This window comes from Cricetulus griseus, chromosome 5 (genome assembly GCF_003668045.3).
Source record: "Cricetulus griseus strain 17A/GY chromosome 5, alternate assembly CriGri-PICRH-1.0, whole genome shotgun sequence".
Taxonomy (NCBI): domain Eukaryota; kingdom Metazoa; phylum Chordata; class Mammalia; order Rodentia; family Cricetidae; genus Cricetulus; species Cricetulus griseus.
Window position 1 is genome coordinate 23,811,388 of NC_048598.1, and position 16,312 is coordinate 23,827,699.

Sequence of the window (16,312 nt, forward strand, 5' to 3'; positions counted from 1 at the left end):
GTTGGTTTATTGTTTCCTAAGGATAGCCAGTTCTAATTGCTTCCATTTCTAGAATGGCCTTCCTCCATTGATCAGAGAAACACTGGTAATTCTGCCAGTTTATCTGTCAATTCATATACAGAGGAAGTAATTTGAGATGAAATAGGTCACCCAGTAGGACCTCTGGAGATACACTTGAGATGAAAAAAAATCTATTGGTCACCCAAACTTTATAATTCCTTTCTTTACCTGGAGGGCCCTTGGCATTAATTACCTCTATTTACTTAACACAGAGCTACTCTGGAAAAAATCTAGAGGTCCCTTTGAGATGTTTTAGGGCATCAATCAACAATAAAAAGATCTTTTGTTATTTACTCAACATCCTTCTTGCATTGCATCTAGTCACTTTTATTCAATGATATTGAAGTTAAAATGTGGTATTTCCCTCATAAAACCACAAGTTTGAACACTTCATTCTCAAGAGATAGTGTTGTTTGGGGAGATGTTGGAGGCTTTAGAGGGGAAAGCGTGACTGGCAGAGGTCGGGAACTGAGGGTGGGAGCTCACAGGGTTACGGCTGGCCCTCCTGAGCTGGGCTCTCAGCTTCCTGTCTCCCACTGCAATGTGGTTCATTCTACTCTAGTCATCCTTGGACTTCCCTCTGTACAAAATGGAAAATTTTGGTCTTTCTCTTTTGGCCTTTAGCACACTTTCTCATTAATCATACATTGTCTTTTACTACTAGTGGCAACTTAGACTTGAGTCTTGGAAAAAGGCAGGCGAGGTTGGATTTAGAACCTAAGAGAAGTGTTTTCAGTTATAGCACTTGGAGGGTTATTTCACAATACAATAGAAATGAAAAGTAATGTAGGTAAACAGATGTTGGGTCTGTTTATTGTATGATAACCTGCATTTCTTCTTTTATCCTTATCAAGTAAGGTTTATTTCCTTACTTTGATACAAATCTGTTCCCAGTCCTGGACTGTTTACTCTTAGGACAAGGGCTTGTTTAGCTTTGTCATATATTACATCTATTTCTATTGTTTTGATGAACTAATTGTACTAATTTAGAGAGTGTCTGCAGCTATTTATTTACTCTCCCACCAGCAGTGCATGGGGGTACCCTGTTCCCTGCATCCTCAATTAAGAGAATGAATTATTTCCTCTTGCAGTCTCTAGTGGTGATTGAAAGACTTGAAACCACTGTGGATGTAAAGACCTTTCCCTTGAGAAGAAAGGCATGTGAACTGAGGCCTTGGTAAGTCCAGCTTCTACAGGACCTCTCCACATATACATGCCAACTTTAACATCTGTTCCTCCTCCAATCATTTTTCTCCATAAGAATACACATTTCACAATAATGGAGGGTTGGCTTTGTAATTTATCTAATTGCAAATTGGAAGCTTAAATTTCATTCCTATCACTCTCAGCCCTGCAACTACAGGGCATGAGGCAATGCATTCAGGTTCAACACATGGTTCTCAATCTGGGAATTTATATTTCTGAGTTCATCCTTTTTTTTCAGTTTTTCTATATTTGAAGCAAGGCTAGTGTTATTATACTTTTTTCTTTCCTAAAATGACAACAATTATTAAATGCATAGTCATCTAACTTCTTATTTTTATATGTAGTTGATTTTTATCTGATCTAATCCAGCAATGGAGAGAGAGAGAGAGAGAGAGAGAAAGAGAGAGAGAGAGAGAGAGAGATGAAGAGTTCTGATAAGTAAATGACCCATTATTATAGAGGCTGAGAAAGCTCTTATTTGCAATTTGAAGGATCAAGAAGTCTAATGAAATAAAGCACTAATTTCAAAAAATCAAAGTTCTAAGAACCATATCAAAATGATAAAAATCACATTTAATAAAGGGAAGGAGAAGAATGTTTGATCAGCCTATTCTTGAGGCAGAGACAACCCAACCCTCCTCTGACTTTCTGCTCTTCTGGGATGCTTCATGGTAAAAGGTCCACACCCATGCTGGAAGGCTCAGAGTCTCTGGGGGGTAGATGCTGCACACCTACAATGGAACAGAACTCTGCTTCACTCTATTCACCAATTCAAACACTAATCATCTTCTGGAAACACCTTTGCAGACACACCTAGAAATAATGTTTACCAGATATACTTACATCCCTGGCTCCATCAAGTTGACACAAAATTAAACAATCCATGTGGTAACTATTTTAATGTTTTGACGAACTGCCAAACTATTCCCCAATAGCTAAATCATATATTGCCAATAATAGCCTGTGATGGTATCAATTTCTACCCACCCTTAAGAACATTAGTAAGATTGCACTATGTGTTTTATATTTGCTTATTAATAATGACTGCCATAGTATATGTGAAGTGATACTTCATTGTGATTTGTACAATCCCTTAGAAGCATGTTTGTTTTCTTATCAGAGTCCAAAAGGGGATGGATCTGGATGTAAGGGGAGACAGTAGAAACTAGAAGGAGTAGAGGGAGGGAAAACCATAATAAGGATATATTACATGAGTAAAATAGGTATTTTCAATAAAAGGGGAAAAAAGGTGTAACCCTGGTAGGTCAAACATCTTCCAGTGAATGTTCCCCCACCTAGGAGTACATGGCCAGCATAAGCTCAATATGGTGAATTATTTCAAAGGAAAAGGACATTGTTCCATTCCATTGTAGGTGTGCATCTGAGAAGAGCTTAGTGAAAGAGTTTGTAGTAACTATGATCAAAATATACTATAATAAATTCTCAAAAAATAATAAAAATATTATAATAAGGCTCGTTATCTTGTATCTTTTTGTAATTTCCATCTTAAAAAGTGGAATTGTCATATATGGCCTTTATTATGTTGAGGTAAAATTCTTAAATAGTTAACTTTAAGAGATTTTGTGTATACATACTTTATTTCATACTTTTCATATATCCATTGAGATTATCATATTATTTTTATCCTCTATTCAGTAAGAGGATGTCACACAGTGATTAATTATATTATATTAAACCATTTTTACCTGTAAAGGATAAAATGTGCCTAATTATGGAATGTGATCATCTTAATATGACATTGCACTTAACTTGCTAGTTTTGCTTAGGACTTTTACATCCATGTTCATTAAGGACATTGAATGGTAATTTTCATTTCCTTCAGGGTCTTTATTTGGCTTTAGTATGAAGATAATGCAGGCTCTCTAAGACAAGCCTGGAAAGGTTCCTTTTCCTCATCCCTGTGTAAGATTTTAAGAATATCATTAATTATTCTATAAATGCTTGGTAGAATTCATCCTCCAGGCCAGCTGGTTTAAAGCTTTTTTTTGATAGGAGATGTTTTATGCTCAGTCTTCTGATTTATTGTTAATCATTCCATCTTTGTGGTTTGTTTGTATGTTTAGGAATTTATCCATTTTTCTAGACATGTTATGCCATAGCATATAACAATTCATTGTAGTGAAGTTGCTCACAGCTATACCCAATATCCTTTAAATTCACACGTGTAATGTTCTTTCATTTCTGATTCTACTTGCTTGAGAGTTGTCAATTTTTTAAAAATATTTATAAGTAACATCTCATTTGTTGGCATTTTCCTCTTGTTACTTTACTCTTTATTTCATTTATCTCTTCTCTATTCTGTTAAATTTGTGCCTAGGCTTTGTTTTCCTGTTTCTTGAGTTGTAACATTAGGTTGTGTGAGAGCTTTCTTTTTATCTTTCTCTGTGTGTGTCTGTGTGTCTCTGTCTGTGTCTATTTGTTTATGCATGTGCATATGATGGTGTGTATATCCATGTATACATGTGTGTGAGGAGGTCAGAAGGCAACCTTGGGTGTCATTCCTCAGGCACCATCCACCTCTTTTTAATGGCAGAACTTCTCACATTCCTGGAACTTGTTGATTAGGCTACACTAGCTGGTCAATGAGCCCCTGGGACTCACAAGTCTCATTGTACAAAGTCCTGGGATTACAAAAATTCCTGCTGCCTTTTTTATTTATAAAAGGGTTCTTGGAATCAAACTTTGATCCTTGTGACCAAAACCAAATATTTTACTGACCAAACTACAATCCCAGTCACCTTTTCTCTTTTTTTATATCATCATTTATTATTATAAACTTACCTCTCAAAATCCTTTTATTGTATTCTCTATGTTTCTGATCACCTGTAGATTCGGTGTTTTCCCTTTTCAAGTTTCTGATTCACAAGTTGATTAGGGATGTCATTTATTCTCTATCCTTGTGGGTCTTTCAAAATTTTATTGTTACTGGTCTCTAGTCCCATACTGTTGTCATTAAAACTATTTGATATGATTTAATCTTTATGAATTAAAAAGATTTGTTTTGTAGCTGACCATGTGAGCAATACTGGATAATATCAGATATGTGTTCAGAGAAATGTGTTTCCTGTTAGTGCTGGTGGTGTGTTCTATGTATGTCTGTCAGGTCCATTTAGTCTATAGTATAATACAAGTTTTTGGTTTTTCTATAGATTTTCTGACTAGATAATTGATCAATTACATTATCTTCTATAATTGCCTACATACTTATTTTAATGATAGAGTTTGTCAGGGGATGGATTGAAAGTACTGTCTGATATCATTGACACTCAACCTGAAGAACCCCCTTCTTTTAAGACAGGTCTATAAAGAACAAATTCTCTCAGTTTTTATGTATCTTGGAATTTCTTTATTCTGCCTTCATTTTTGACAGGTGACTTTTTTCTGGAAAAAGTTTTGGTTGACAATTTTCACTTTTATAATTCTGAATATGTCATCCCACTACCTCCAACTTCCATTGTTTCTAATGAGACATCTGCCGTTAAAATAGTCTCACTTGGGCTCCCTTGTCCTTGTCATTTTTATCTTGCTGCCTTCTGGATTTTTCTTTGTCTTTTGCTATCATTGTTTTTGTTGTAATTTTTCTAGCTATAGATTCAGACGCACTTATTCTATTTGGAGTTTTTAAAGTTTTGCATGGACAAAGTAATGGTTTTCATCAACTTCAGCATATTTTCACTTACTTTGACCAGACTTTTCCTTTATTGTTTCTTCTCTTCCCTTTCCCTTCCTTTTTCTTTCTACTCACTTTTACTGAAACCCCGTGTCAGTTGTTATGCTTTTTAATTCGAAAGTTGCCTTGTCTTTTTTTTTTTTTTTTTTTTTTTTTTTTTTTTTTTTTTTTTTTTTTTTAGTTGTTTGTTACTGATTCTTTATGTAAGGTAATACTGTTGGTGGCATGTCATCTTTATCTCCATGTGGTCTAGTGTAATTCTCTGAATATGTTTTATAAATTCTGGTCACAATTTCTGGTTTGATCACTTTTAATAAGCTTTGCTTAATATCTTGCATTTCAGATAATTTATTATAATAAGTCAAAAATCCTTATTCCCTTCCCTCACCCCATAGTTGATAATATTATTTTCTTTGTTCATTTACTCATTAATTTAATGGAATGGTTGAATTGGGTCTGAAATGTACCTCAGACATCATGTGTAACCTCTAGCATCTCTATTCAGACATTATCCATTTTATCTTTTCACCTGGATATCAGATTAGAACCTGGGTCAGCATTAAAAAATGTTGTTGTTGTTAAAGCTTGCAATTAATCTGGTTTAGTAAGCCATTTTTCTTTTCTTATTTTACTATTATATGCATGTATGGCTTTGGAAAATCTTTCTCACTTTAGGGAACTTACTTATCCCCTTTCATTAGCCAGGAATTTAGTTTGCATTTTTCCTAAAGATAATTCTTCTGATAGACAACAACTTCTGGTAGGCATGAGTACTAAAGAATACCAAAGGTGTGTGTGATTTTATTTTTCATTTGGCTTGCTAGGAGTGTGCCTTTGACCTGACAAGATTATTGTTCAACCAGATGATATATTTAATTTCCTGGGGATGCTGGGGCTTTTGCTCTCTGCCAGTTGTTGAGTGTGTGCCTTGGGAAATATTTTCAAACCTTCCTTGTGTCCCAATCCGATTGTTCTTTTTCAGGTGCACACCTTGCTTGCTCTGAATGCTCCTCTTCTTTGTACATACCCTTCCCATCATCCCCTGACTGTGATTCCTGCATAGTCTATTTTGGCTTTTCCTTTGATTCCTCTGGTTGACTTTGGATTGTTATGAAGTTTTGATTTCTATTAGTTTTCATCACAAAGCTCTGAGAACTCACATGGTTTCAACCAATACCCCAGTTGCTTTTAACCTGTGAATTTTTCTACAAATTGCTCCAAGGTTACTTCTTTTAGGCAGAGATGAGGAACTGCTCATCATTAGTGCTCATCTCTAAGGCATGCTTTCTTCTGGGGCAAAGCTGTGGTAGGGAAGGATGCACAGTTCTCTTGCTTTGTTGTGCTTATTCTGAATATTGTGTCTTTAACTCAGCGTTGAGGTAAGTAAGAAATATTAATAGCCTGACCTTCCCTAGTTACTATGTATCCAACATTTGAACATGGAAAAAGAGTATGATCCATTTTCTTGCCCATTTCCAGTAGGAATAGATTTCCCTTAGTAGTTTCCATAAGAAATACGTTAGGTCATATCACAGATTCCATAGATTCTCTTTCTTCTTAGGAAGACTTAGACTTTCTTGAATGAATCCTTATCTTTTACTTGATGCTTTTACTAGAATTTGGAGAGACTTGAATAGTAGTATATGTAGGGATATGTTAAATAATTCTCTTCAGTTACATGGTTAGTTGTTGAGGGAGGAGTCCAATTATGGAAAATAGCTGAGTATTTTCTTTCATGGTAATCTATCTTTCCACTACAATGACTCCTAAACTGTTGCTCTATCCACAGCCCTCCCTGCTATGCAGGTCAATTCAGGGATACTTTCTTAGGAGTGTATCCGACTTTGCTTTAAGGGTGTCTGTTTCCCTGACAAACATAGCACAATGATTAAGCTCTTTATCTTGTCATTATAAACCATTTATGAAACTTTCTTTCCCTGTGATTCATTTTTAATTCCATTGCTGTATCCTAAAATACTATATTGACGTAGAAACCAATTAAAAATGTTATCTGTCATGGCTATATGCACTATAGTAGATATTTGGATATCAAAGTTGAATAAGATATGTTCAGTACACTTGACAAATCTTTAATAAACTATAGATGGTAGATATTTCTTAAATATTATTGTAATGTATTCACTACCATATGGAAACATGGAAATATAAATGTGAGAATTTATTTATGCACAGGGCTTTTGCTTAAAACAATAACTACAACTCATTTCTAACTCCCATTATTCCCTTTGTTACCTTCATTCTTCCAACCAAAGATTTCACATCTATTTTTCTTAGGAACAATTCATGCTTGCCAAACTACATCCCTTATGTCTAAATCTATCTTAAAACTAAGGCAACCTGACATGTAGCTTCATTGTTCTACAGATAAGTACTTTGCCATAGCCATTCCCAGCATCACATTGCTGTACTCTGAGAACACTCTTCTGTTACCACCTTAATTGAATATTTCATACCCTTAGACATAGCAAAGACTGCTCGCACTTGAAATGCATCCCCGCTTGGATTCTGTCACACTACTTGTGGTGCCTCTTCTACACTTCCATCTGTTTCTCATCCCCTCCTATTGTTCTTTCTTCTTTTCTTTTCTGAAAGGTTAGTTCACTTTTCAGCTCTCATCAGATGATGTCACAATTTTCATGTATTCACCTTTCTGGTACTAACTAAATGTCTCATGTCTTACACATCTCACAATTTTGTTTACTAGTTCTACATTAACATTTTTTCCTTAACCATCTGGTAGACCTCAGTACTTTCATAAACAAATTGTTTATGGGGAAGTCACTGTAAAACTACATATTCTAGCAAATTCACTCTTCTCTAGTCTTTTTGCAAATGCTCAAGATAATTTGAAGTGCATGTAATTAAATTATATACTCCTTAGCTGAAATCATTTACTGATTTTAGCATCTGGCACAACATATTTTCTGCTTCTAATCCAAACTTGAGGTTTGATAGTTCCAATAACCATTTAATTAAAGCAGTCCATCCAATCTTCTGGCTCCTCACTTCCTTGAATGAGTTCTCTGCCCCTTTCACTTATTCAAGTCCACATCATGTCCAATTGCACTACTTTTGAGACATGAATTTCGGTTCTCTTTCTCTGTCCTGCCTTCCTCCACCTTACACTTAGGGCTCACTTTAATAACTTCAGGAAAGCAGTTTCTTTCTCATCTGAAGACCTCTATCTGTATATATGCCTTTACTCATTCATCATCCTTCATGTTTATCCTATGACAGAATATCATAATCAAATACCTGGAAGCACCATTGATTACTCCATTCTCCTTTAACCTTTTAGCACTAGGTTAATAAAAATAAAACCTGGATAAATCTTAACAAAATTGATTTTTACTTGTATTTATTCAAAAGAATATTACTCCTCTCTTCCTTCCCCAGATCTCCCCGTATTCATTCTCAGCCCTTAGGCTCAGTTGATAATTTGTCTCATAATTCTTTGAGAGGAAATGGTAGGAGTTAGGAGGGAGCAACCTTATAAAAATCACTACCAAATACATCACTCAACTAGGCATTTTTAACTTCATTCTTCTTTTTGGTATCCTACTTTCTCATTCCCTTAAACTCAAAATATTTTACATAGTAGTAAACTGTTCCACTATTTTCTTATTGATGTCAGAATAAAATTGAAATTCCTTACTTTAACCCTCTCACTTTTACACTCTTGGTAACATTTGAGTTTTGTGAGTATGTTGTCTCCCATTCCCTCCACTCACCTGGTCACTCTAATAACTCAGAACATTTGTTGCTGGAATATAAGTAGTTTCCTCATACTTTAGACCAATGGCTCTCAATAATTCTGATGCTGCAACACTTTAATACAGTTCCTCATGCTGTGATGATCCCCTCAACCATAAGCCTGTTTCATTGCTACTTCATAACTCTAATTTCCCTACTGTTATGAATCATAATGTAAATACATAATGTGTTACCCTTATGGGAATCATGACCCATAGGTTGAGAATCACTGCCTTAGACCTTCTGGCCTATTTCCTTTGACGAAAAGGCAGAGTTCCTGGACATTCATAAGACTCTGTCCACCTCACCAGTCTCCCCATATAACACATTCTAAGAAAGATGTGCTGAAGCATCTCACCTCCATATTCTCTTATCTCCCGTTACTGTTTATCACATCCTTATCATTTTCTTCATGTCAACTTAGTACTTCACACTTGGACGTAAAGTATAGTTTATGATACTATATGATTAACATGCTTAAACATTCAACAATTTGTTTCCTCCTACTTCCCCCGCTTGCTCTTCACTGTGTCTCCAGGACCAGGGGCAACATGGAGCCAATAATTGTGTTCAATTTTATTTATATGATTTATAATAGCTCTTGTGTTTTACTCTCCCAAATAATGTTCCTAACACCACACTATCTAACTGTGTTAAAAAAAAAAACACTAGCTTGAAATTTAGTGTCTCTTTCTTACTTGTCAGACCCCAAAATCAAAATCCTGCCAAATTTGCCTCCCAATTTTCTCCCAAATGTATCTGCCTTTTAAAATCTCCATGTCTGATATCAAGCCCTCTGCATTTCATCCCTGAGTCACAGTAAGGACACCAGTCATATCTTCCCTCTTCATGCTGCCCTTTCTAATCCAGAGTCCACAGACAGAAAACATTTTGAGTTGTAAAGCTACAATTGAACCTACCATTAATTTAGCAAATGAAATGTACATAAAAGGTTATTCATGGTTTCAAAATAATTTCTCTTTACCATTTTCAACACCAACCTAGTGATCAGGCATGTATTTAAAACTATTTCCATACCAAAGCCCCTAGAATGTAAGGGCAAAGTTCTATGTGGGCCACAGCTTGACCTCTTTGTGTTCAGATACTTGTGTGGGTGTTGTCGTCAGCAATAAGGACTTGCTGACAGTTTTCAGAGAGCAACCTGCAGTCTTGAATGTGGCCACTGCATGTCTGTGTGGGTCTGGTCTTGAATGTATGAGTTTCTTGTGTTTTATGTGACCTTGGTTACAGCTCAGCTGTTACTGTTGCAGCTAGCCACCTGGGCTTGGAATTTATTTCTTGGCTTTCTGGTCATTAATGTAATAAGGATAGAAATATTAATTGGATATGAAGAATATTAAAGTTGTTTTGCCATGTTCTGTTTTATTGAAGGGCTGGCCTTGGAATTGGGTTATGGTCCACCCTTTTTTGGACCCAGACTTGCTTGTAAAGTTTCTGTGTCTGGGATCAAAAATTGGTGAGCAGAAGAGGCAAGAACAGGACAGCTAAGAAATCATTGGCTTATAAATTACTGGGTATGGTTAAAACTCTATAATACATGTGATTAAAAAGTTAACTTAAGACTTTAACAGTAGGTTAATAATCAGAAGGTTACATAGCTAATCTTAAAACAAAGACCTAATCCATCAATGTCTATGGTTCTGGGCAAATGTTCAAACATGCTAACCTTGCCTTTTAACCCCTTTAGTGCTGCTTCTGACTAACTGTTTATTTCAACTAAAATATGTCAACCCCAAACATGGTTTTTGATGCTTAAAGGCAAACACCGAGAAAGGATCATGGCTGCACACTACCAGTCTAGTCCAGTGTACACACAATATGGTTACTGGCCAACTAAAGTTAGAGTCACAACCTCCAAGCAACAGAAACTGATATATTTCAAACTTACGATGCATTTAAACAGTGACCTTAAACAGTCTGGAAAAAAAAAAAAAAAAAAAAAAAAAAAAAAAAAAAAAAAAAAAAAAAAAAAAAAACAAGGGCAGCTTGACTTAAGTCCTCAAAATGCCAGATAGTTGCTGAATATGGCATTTAAGATATTTAAACTTTTATGACACATAGAGACTCTCAGACCCTAGTAGTGACTCCCAATGCTTCGAAGAAGACAATGGACACAGCAACAGACAATTACACCTGGATGATGGTAATGTTAACCAGCTAACCACTGGGCAAGACTACCCCAATAGCTTGCCTGCTGCCAGGGCTCAGCCTGAACTGTGGACAAGCAGAACTCTGGAGAGTTGATTGCCCCAATTTGCCTAGGCAAGGCAAGGTCAGTACCCTTATGTTCCTCCTCCACAGGAAAGCTCGTCTTCTTCTGATCCTGGCAGCCAGGACTGCTGTCCTGGAAACTCTGGCCCCAACATCATGGGACGATGGGAGCCTTTGATGATTATTTGGTATGGAATAGTCTCTGTAATTTTGGTTAACAACCTTCTCAGATTTCTGACTTTGATGGCTAAACAAACAGTAGCTTTGTTAGCTGGGCAACAGCTGACAATCAGCTCCTTCCCTCAAGACTACAGCCACCTTGTTGGTTCATTAGTCAATTCAATACTTAGTTAAAGCTACTAGGTCTCTTGTTAAGAAAAGGCAAAACAGGTTTGTCTTGCTCACAGACTTCATAATATGCACTTAGAAATTATAAGAAAAACAATGAAGTTTAGATTTCCAAGCCCAAGGGGTACTGAGAACCTTCCAATAGCTGACCTACCTCCTCCCTAAACCATAGAAATACTTGTTATGCATCTTTAGAAACATTATCGATGTTCCAAACAACTGAAGCAACAAATGAATCTGTTTGGTTGGACTGAAAACCTTGCATTGTGTATCAATTTGACAATGATGGAACTTTCAAAGAAGCCCCCAATCTCTAAATACTGATTGATGAAAATTATAACTATAATTTGGCAACAAATTTTTATGAACTTTATTCTTCTGCCCTGCTTGGTGCTATCAGGAGAAACCTGTCTCTTAAGTCCTTGTCCAGAAACCCTGATCCATCAGTGATCTGCTTATGTGGTGATTTAATAAAACCTTTGGAACCCATAAGTGTTGTCTCTCTCCTTTTTGGTGCATAACCAGCTGGATACAACATTCGGAGATTCCACCGAAATGTCTCACTGAGGAATGGGTTAGAGGTATTCCATGGGCAGAGGCCTTACTCAGCCAGCATCAGGGAAGGTTTCTTATGCAAGAGACAGAAACAAATCCTCACAGCCCATATTTTATGCAGTGAGAGAGACCTTGGTGAATACAGCTCCAACTGGGATGTCTCCATCAAATCCCTCCCCTCAGAGCTCAGGGAGACAAAAGGAGTTTAAGAGCCAGAGAGGATGGAGGGCACCAGGAGAACAAGACCCTCTAAATCAATGAGCAAAGCTCATATGAATTCCCAGAGACTGCAGCAGTAAACACAGGACTGACATGGGCCTGCAGCAAGTCCATGTGTATATATTATAGGCTTAAGTTTAGTGTGAACAAGTGGTTCTCTGATTCTTATGACTTCTCTTGAGACTCTTTTCATTTTGTTGGTTTGCTTTGTCTAACTTCAATGTGATGGTTTTTGTTTTTATCTTATTGTATTTTATTTTGTCATAAAAGAAATTTGATATACTTGATATACATACATACTTATATCATAAGTATGGAGAAAACAGCTCTTTTTAGATATGTAAAACATCTCTATACTTGCCTGTATAGCAAGTCTCATCAAATTTCTATTTCAATGAGAGATCAAGTTTTTATTTTAGCTATACAGGATTTAAATAGGTAACATTACATGAGAAATACTGAGTCCAAAAATATTTTTCAGAATAACTCATTTCAGTCACTTACAAACTACGTTTCCTAATCAATGAGCATAATACCTGCTAGGTCTTTCATTTCCATGAATGTTTTCTAGTTTCTACATGTAATTATAATCAATAAATCTTAAGGATGATGCTTTGAAAAATATAACTATTTCTACTAGAAAAGGCTTTTATTGGTGTGTAATGATTTTATTGTATCCTGGGTTTCCTTATAATCTACTCCATATGTGTGTGTAAAATAATATTTGATCATTATTATACCACTGTTGTCCATGTTTGTCCTTCTCCTTCCTTTGGGTCCCTTTCATAATTATTAATAATCTTTCTTAAATTCTTATACATTTTTTTCCTTCAGATTCCACATGCAGGAGAAAAAAGTTCTTTAGAAAAATATATCATTTCTACTATGTAAAAATACACAATTCTTAATAATCATTTGGGTGAAGAAACTCTCTAGACGTAGCTCTTTTGAGGAATTTACCCTTTGTTCTGTTTAGTAACACTATCATAAGCTTTTTCCTCTGGAGTCATTTTCTGTCCCACCAGCCAAATCCCAAATAATGACACAGAGACTTCTTAGTAACTATTATGCTCTGCCTATAGCTTAGGCTTGTTCATAGCTAGCTCTTATAACTTAAATTAATATTAATCTACATTCTATCATGTTGTATTACCTCTCTTCCATTTTGCATCTCCTGTTTCCTCTCCATCTCTCCTGGGGTCTCCTACGCACATAGATTCCTACTCCCAGTCTCTCTCTCTCTCTCTCTCTCTCTCTCTCTCTCTCTCTCTCTCTCTCTCTCTATCTCTCTCTCTATCTCTCTCTCTCTCTCCTCAGAAGTTCCATCTATTTTCCTGCCTAGCTATTGGCCATTTAGCTATTGGCCAATCAAACCAATCAGAAGGTGCCTTAGGCAGAAACACGTCTTTACAGTCTAAACAAATACTTTGCCACACTCCTCTATATATTGATGTACATGTATAGAAATGACACAAATATCAGTCAATACTTTTAACACACTTAAAAAGGAAATGCTTCAATCTTCCAGTTAATATACTCACCCTCCAATAAATATGTTTAAATGTGGTTAGAAAACATGCAAAAATTATCCACAAAAGCGTGACACCTCTGCAAAAGCCACAGCTGAAGCTATTATCCGTATGTTGTTCATCACTAGAACCATCTTAATTTCTATGACACTGAACTCTTTTATTCCTTCATTTTCTAAGAACAATTGACTCTGCCTGCCTGGCCTGAGGAGGGCTCTTGGGTATCATTGCTCTGGCAGGTGGTTTTCATTTGCCTGCCTAGAGATGCTGGCATTCCTGCATCTCCTTCACAGCCAGGTGCCCAGTGCTGCCTGCATCTGACACAATGGCTTACTACTTCCTGGAATATGTGGTCCTAAGAGCACAACACAGTCTTCTTTTCCTTCAACAACTTTCAGATCTATGGTTTCTTGAATGTAAATTATATTTTTAAGTACAATTAAGCACACTAGTTTAAAAATGCTTAACTGGAATAATATGTGTTACCCATTTAACCTCTGACAAAGGAACTGAATTGGAATGGGACCTCTTTGCAAAACCCTGACAGCTGCTGCCTAGGTTTAGTTTCCTAAGCAACCTGGAAACTTAATTATATCCCAACAACAAGGATGGGCATTTAGAAAAGGAGAGATTTAGTAGAATTACTATCATCAAGGATCTATGAACTAAGATTATTGATGGGGGGGGGAAGGAAATATGAGAAAATGCAATATGATGATCAGGAAAAATAGCTTTGAATAGATTTGAAAACAGTGTTCTTGAAGTTTAGAATTTTAAATCTTTGGTTGTTTTCAGTAAGAGTTGAGATGGCAAACATTTAAGTTTTCAGCTTCAATAATATTGCCTCAGACAGCATGGCACCTAACACCTGTTGAAAGTTCTGGAGGCATTCCTCTGAGAAATACCCCTGGATCTGTCCTGCGAACAATGGGCTGAGTTTAGATAGGAAGAAGTTAACCGACATTTATGATCAGTCATTTTTTTATGTATATTTCATTCAGTTGCCGTCACTGTTTGTTTTACCCTTCCTGCTGTTCCCAACATCATGCCGTCTCCCCACAATCTCTATGAACACTAGTTCTGGGTAGAGTTAGGAAATTATGAACAATCTGGATCCTCATTTGATTATAAATATGTTTAAGGCAACCTCAAGCCATTACTCTTTTTATGCTCAGATTAAAAAAAAAAAACCCTTGGAGATTAGACTCTCAAATAGACTTCCAACTAATTTATTACACTTGCAGTACCATATTGTTGTGTTGTTCGGTGATCAAAAGGTTCTGCTTCACCACATCCTACAGAAAGGACTTTGGCCACCTCATTAGGATATTTCCGTATTAGGCAACTCTGAAAATCTCCTTAATGTGAACCAGAATCCCTGAATATCCAACTCTTTTTCCTAGCTATTTCTCTTTCTTTTAGAACTTTTAACGTTTTAAATAGATGTCACTTTCCTCATTTTCGGATATTCTCTGGAATAATTATCTGTGTTTCTCTGATCAGGTTTTAGCTTCTGTGGAATAAGATGTTTGAAAAACAGTTTTATCTCCTCCACTGTCACATTTGCCCTTCTTGTGGTTTTTAGTCTTTCCTTCAATTTGCTTCCAATTGTGGTCTAAAAGTGCTCACTATTTTTTATTTGATAAAATCCCCAAATACAAAAGGTCCACTCATTATTGCCATATACTTCGAAGTAATACATACCTTTGCCATTTTAGTCGATTAATTTCACCACTCGGAAAACAATATGGCTTGGGACTTAAGTAGCTCAAGAGCATCTGAACTCTGTTCCATTTGGGTACAACCTGCACCTGCTTACTCTTCTTAGCAACCTGGAGGAAGAATAGTAGGGCTGTGCTGTCCACATCTACTTTACTTAAAATAAAATTGAAGAATGATTAATCAAGTATTTGTTCATATATGACTATATAACCAAGATAATTGGCTTATTGAGGCCATCAAGCACACTCTGTCAACTGTCATATCTTTTCAACTTCCAAGTTTTTGTTTACAGAATTTATTTTTATTTATTTATTTATTTATTTATTTATTTATTTATTTATTTGGTGTTTCAAGACAGGGTTTCTCTGTGTAGCTTTGGAGCCTATCCTGGCACTCGCTCTGGAGACCAGGCTGGCCTCGAACTCACAGAGATCCACCTGCCTCTGCCTCCCGAGTGCTGGGATTAGTGTGTGCCACCAATGCCCAGCTCCAGAATTTATTTTTTGCTTTTATTTTTTTGTTTTTTTTAATCTTTCTTTCCTCTGTGGAGATTTTTAGAGAGATACAACTGTTATAATGATAGATTTATTCCTGAAGTACCCTTGAGTACTTTATGTGGATCTTCTTGAAATACCCAGGTATTTTATAAAATAATAACATAGTCATCTACTTCTGATGAAAATGTCCATGTTCTTCCCCCTTTTATTGGTCTACATAGATAAAATCCTTCTCAAAATTATTATTTTCTTTATTTCTTCTCTAATTTAGAGGCTAGTGTAGAAATTCTAAAGGCTTACCATATGGTTGATGAAAGAGCTGAATATTTATAAAGTATCTAAATTTGCTGATGTTTTAAAAATCAAATACATAGAAGATCTCCATATTTGTATTGTCAACAGAACTATCTTAGGAGGAAGCTATTATGAATATGTAAAAATAAATAAGAATTACATAAAGTGTTACCAACAAATGTAAT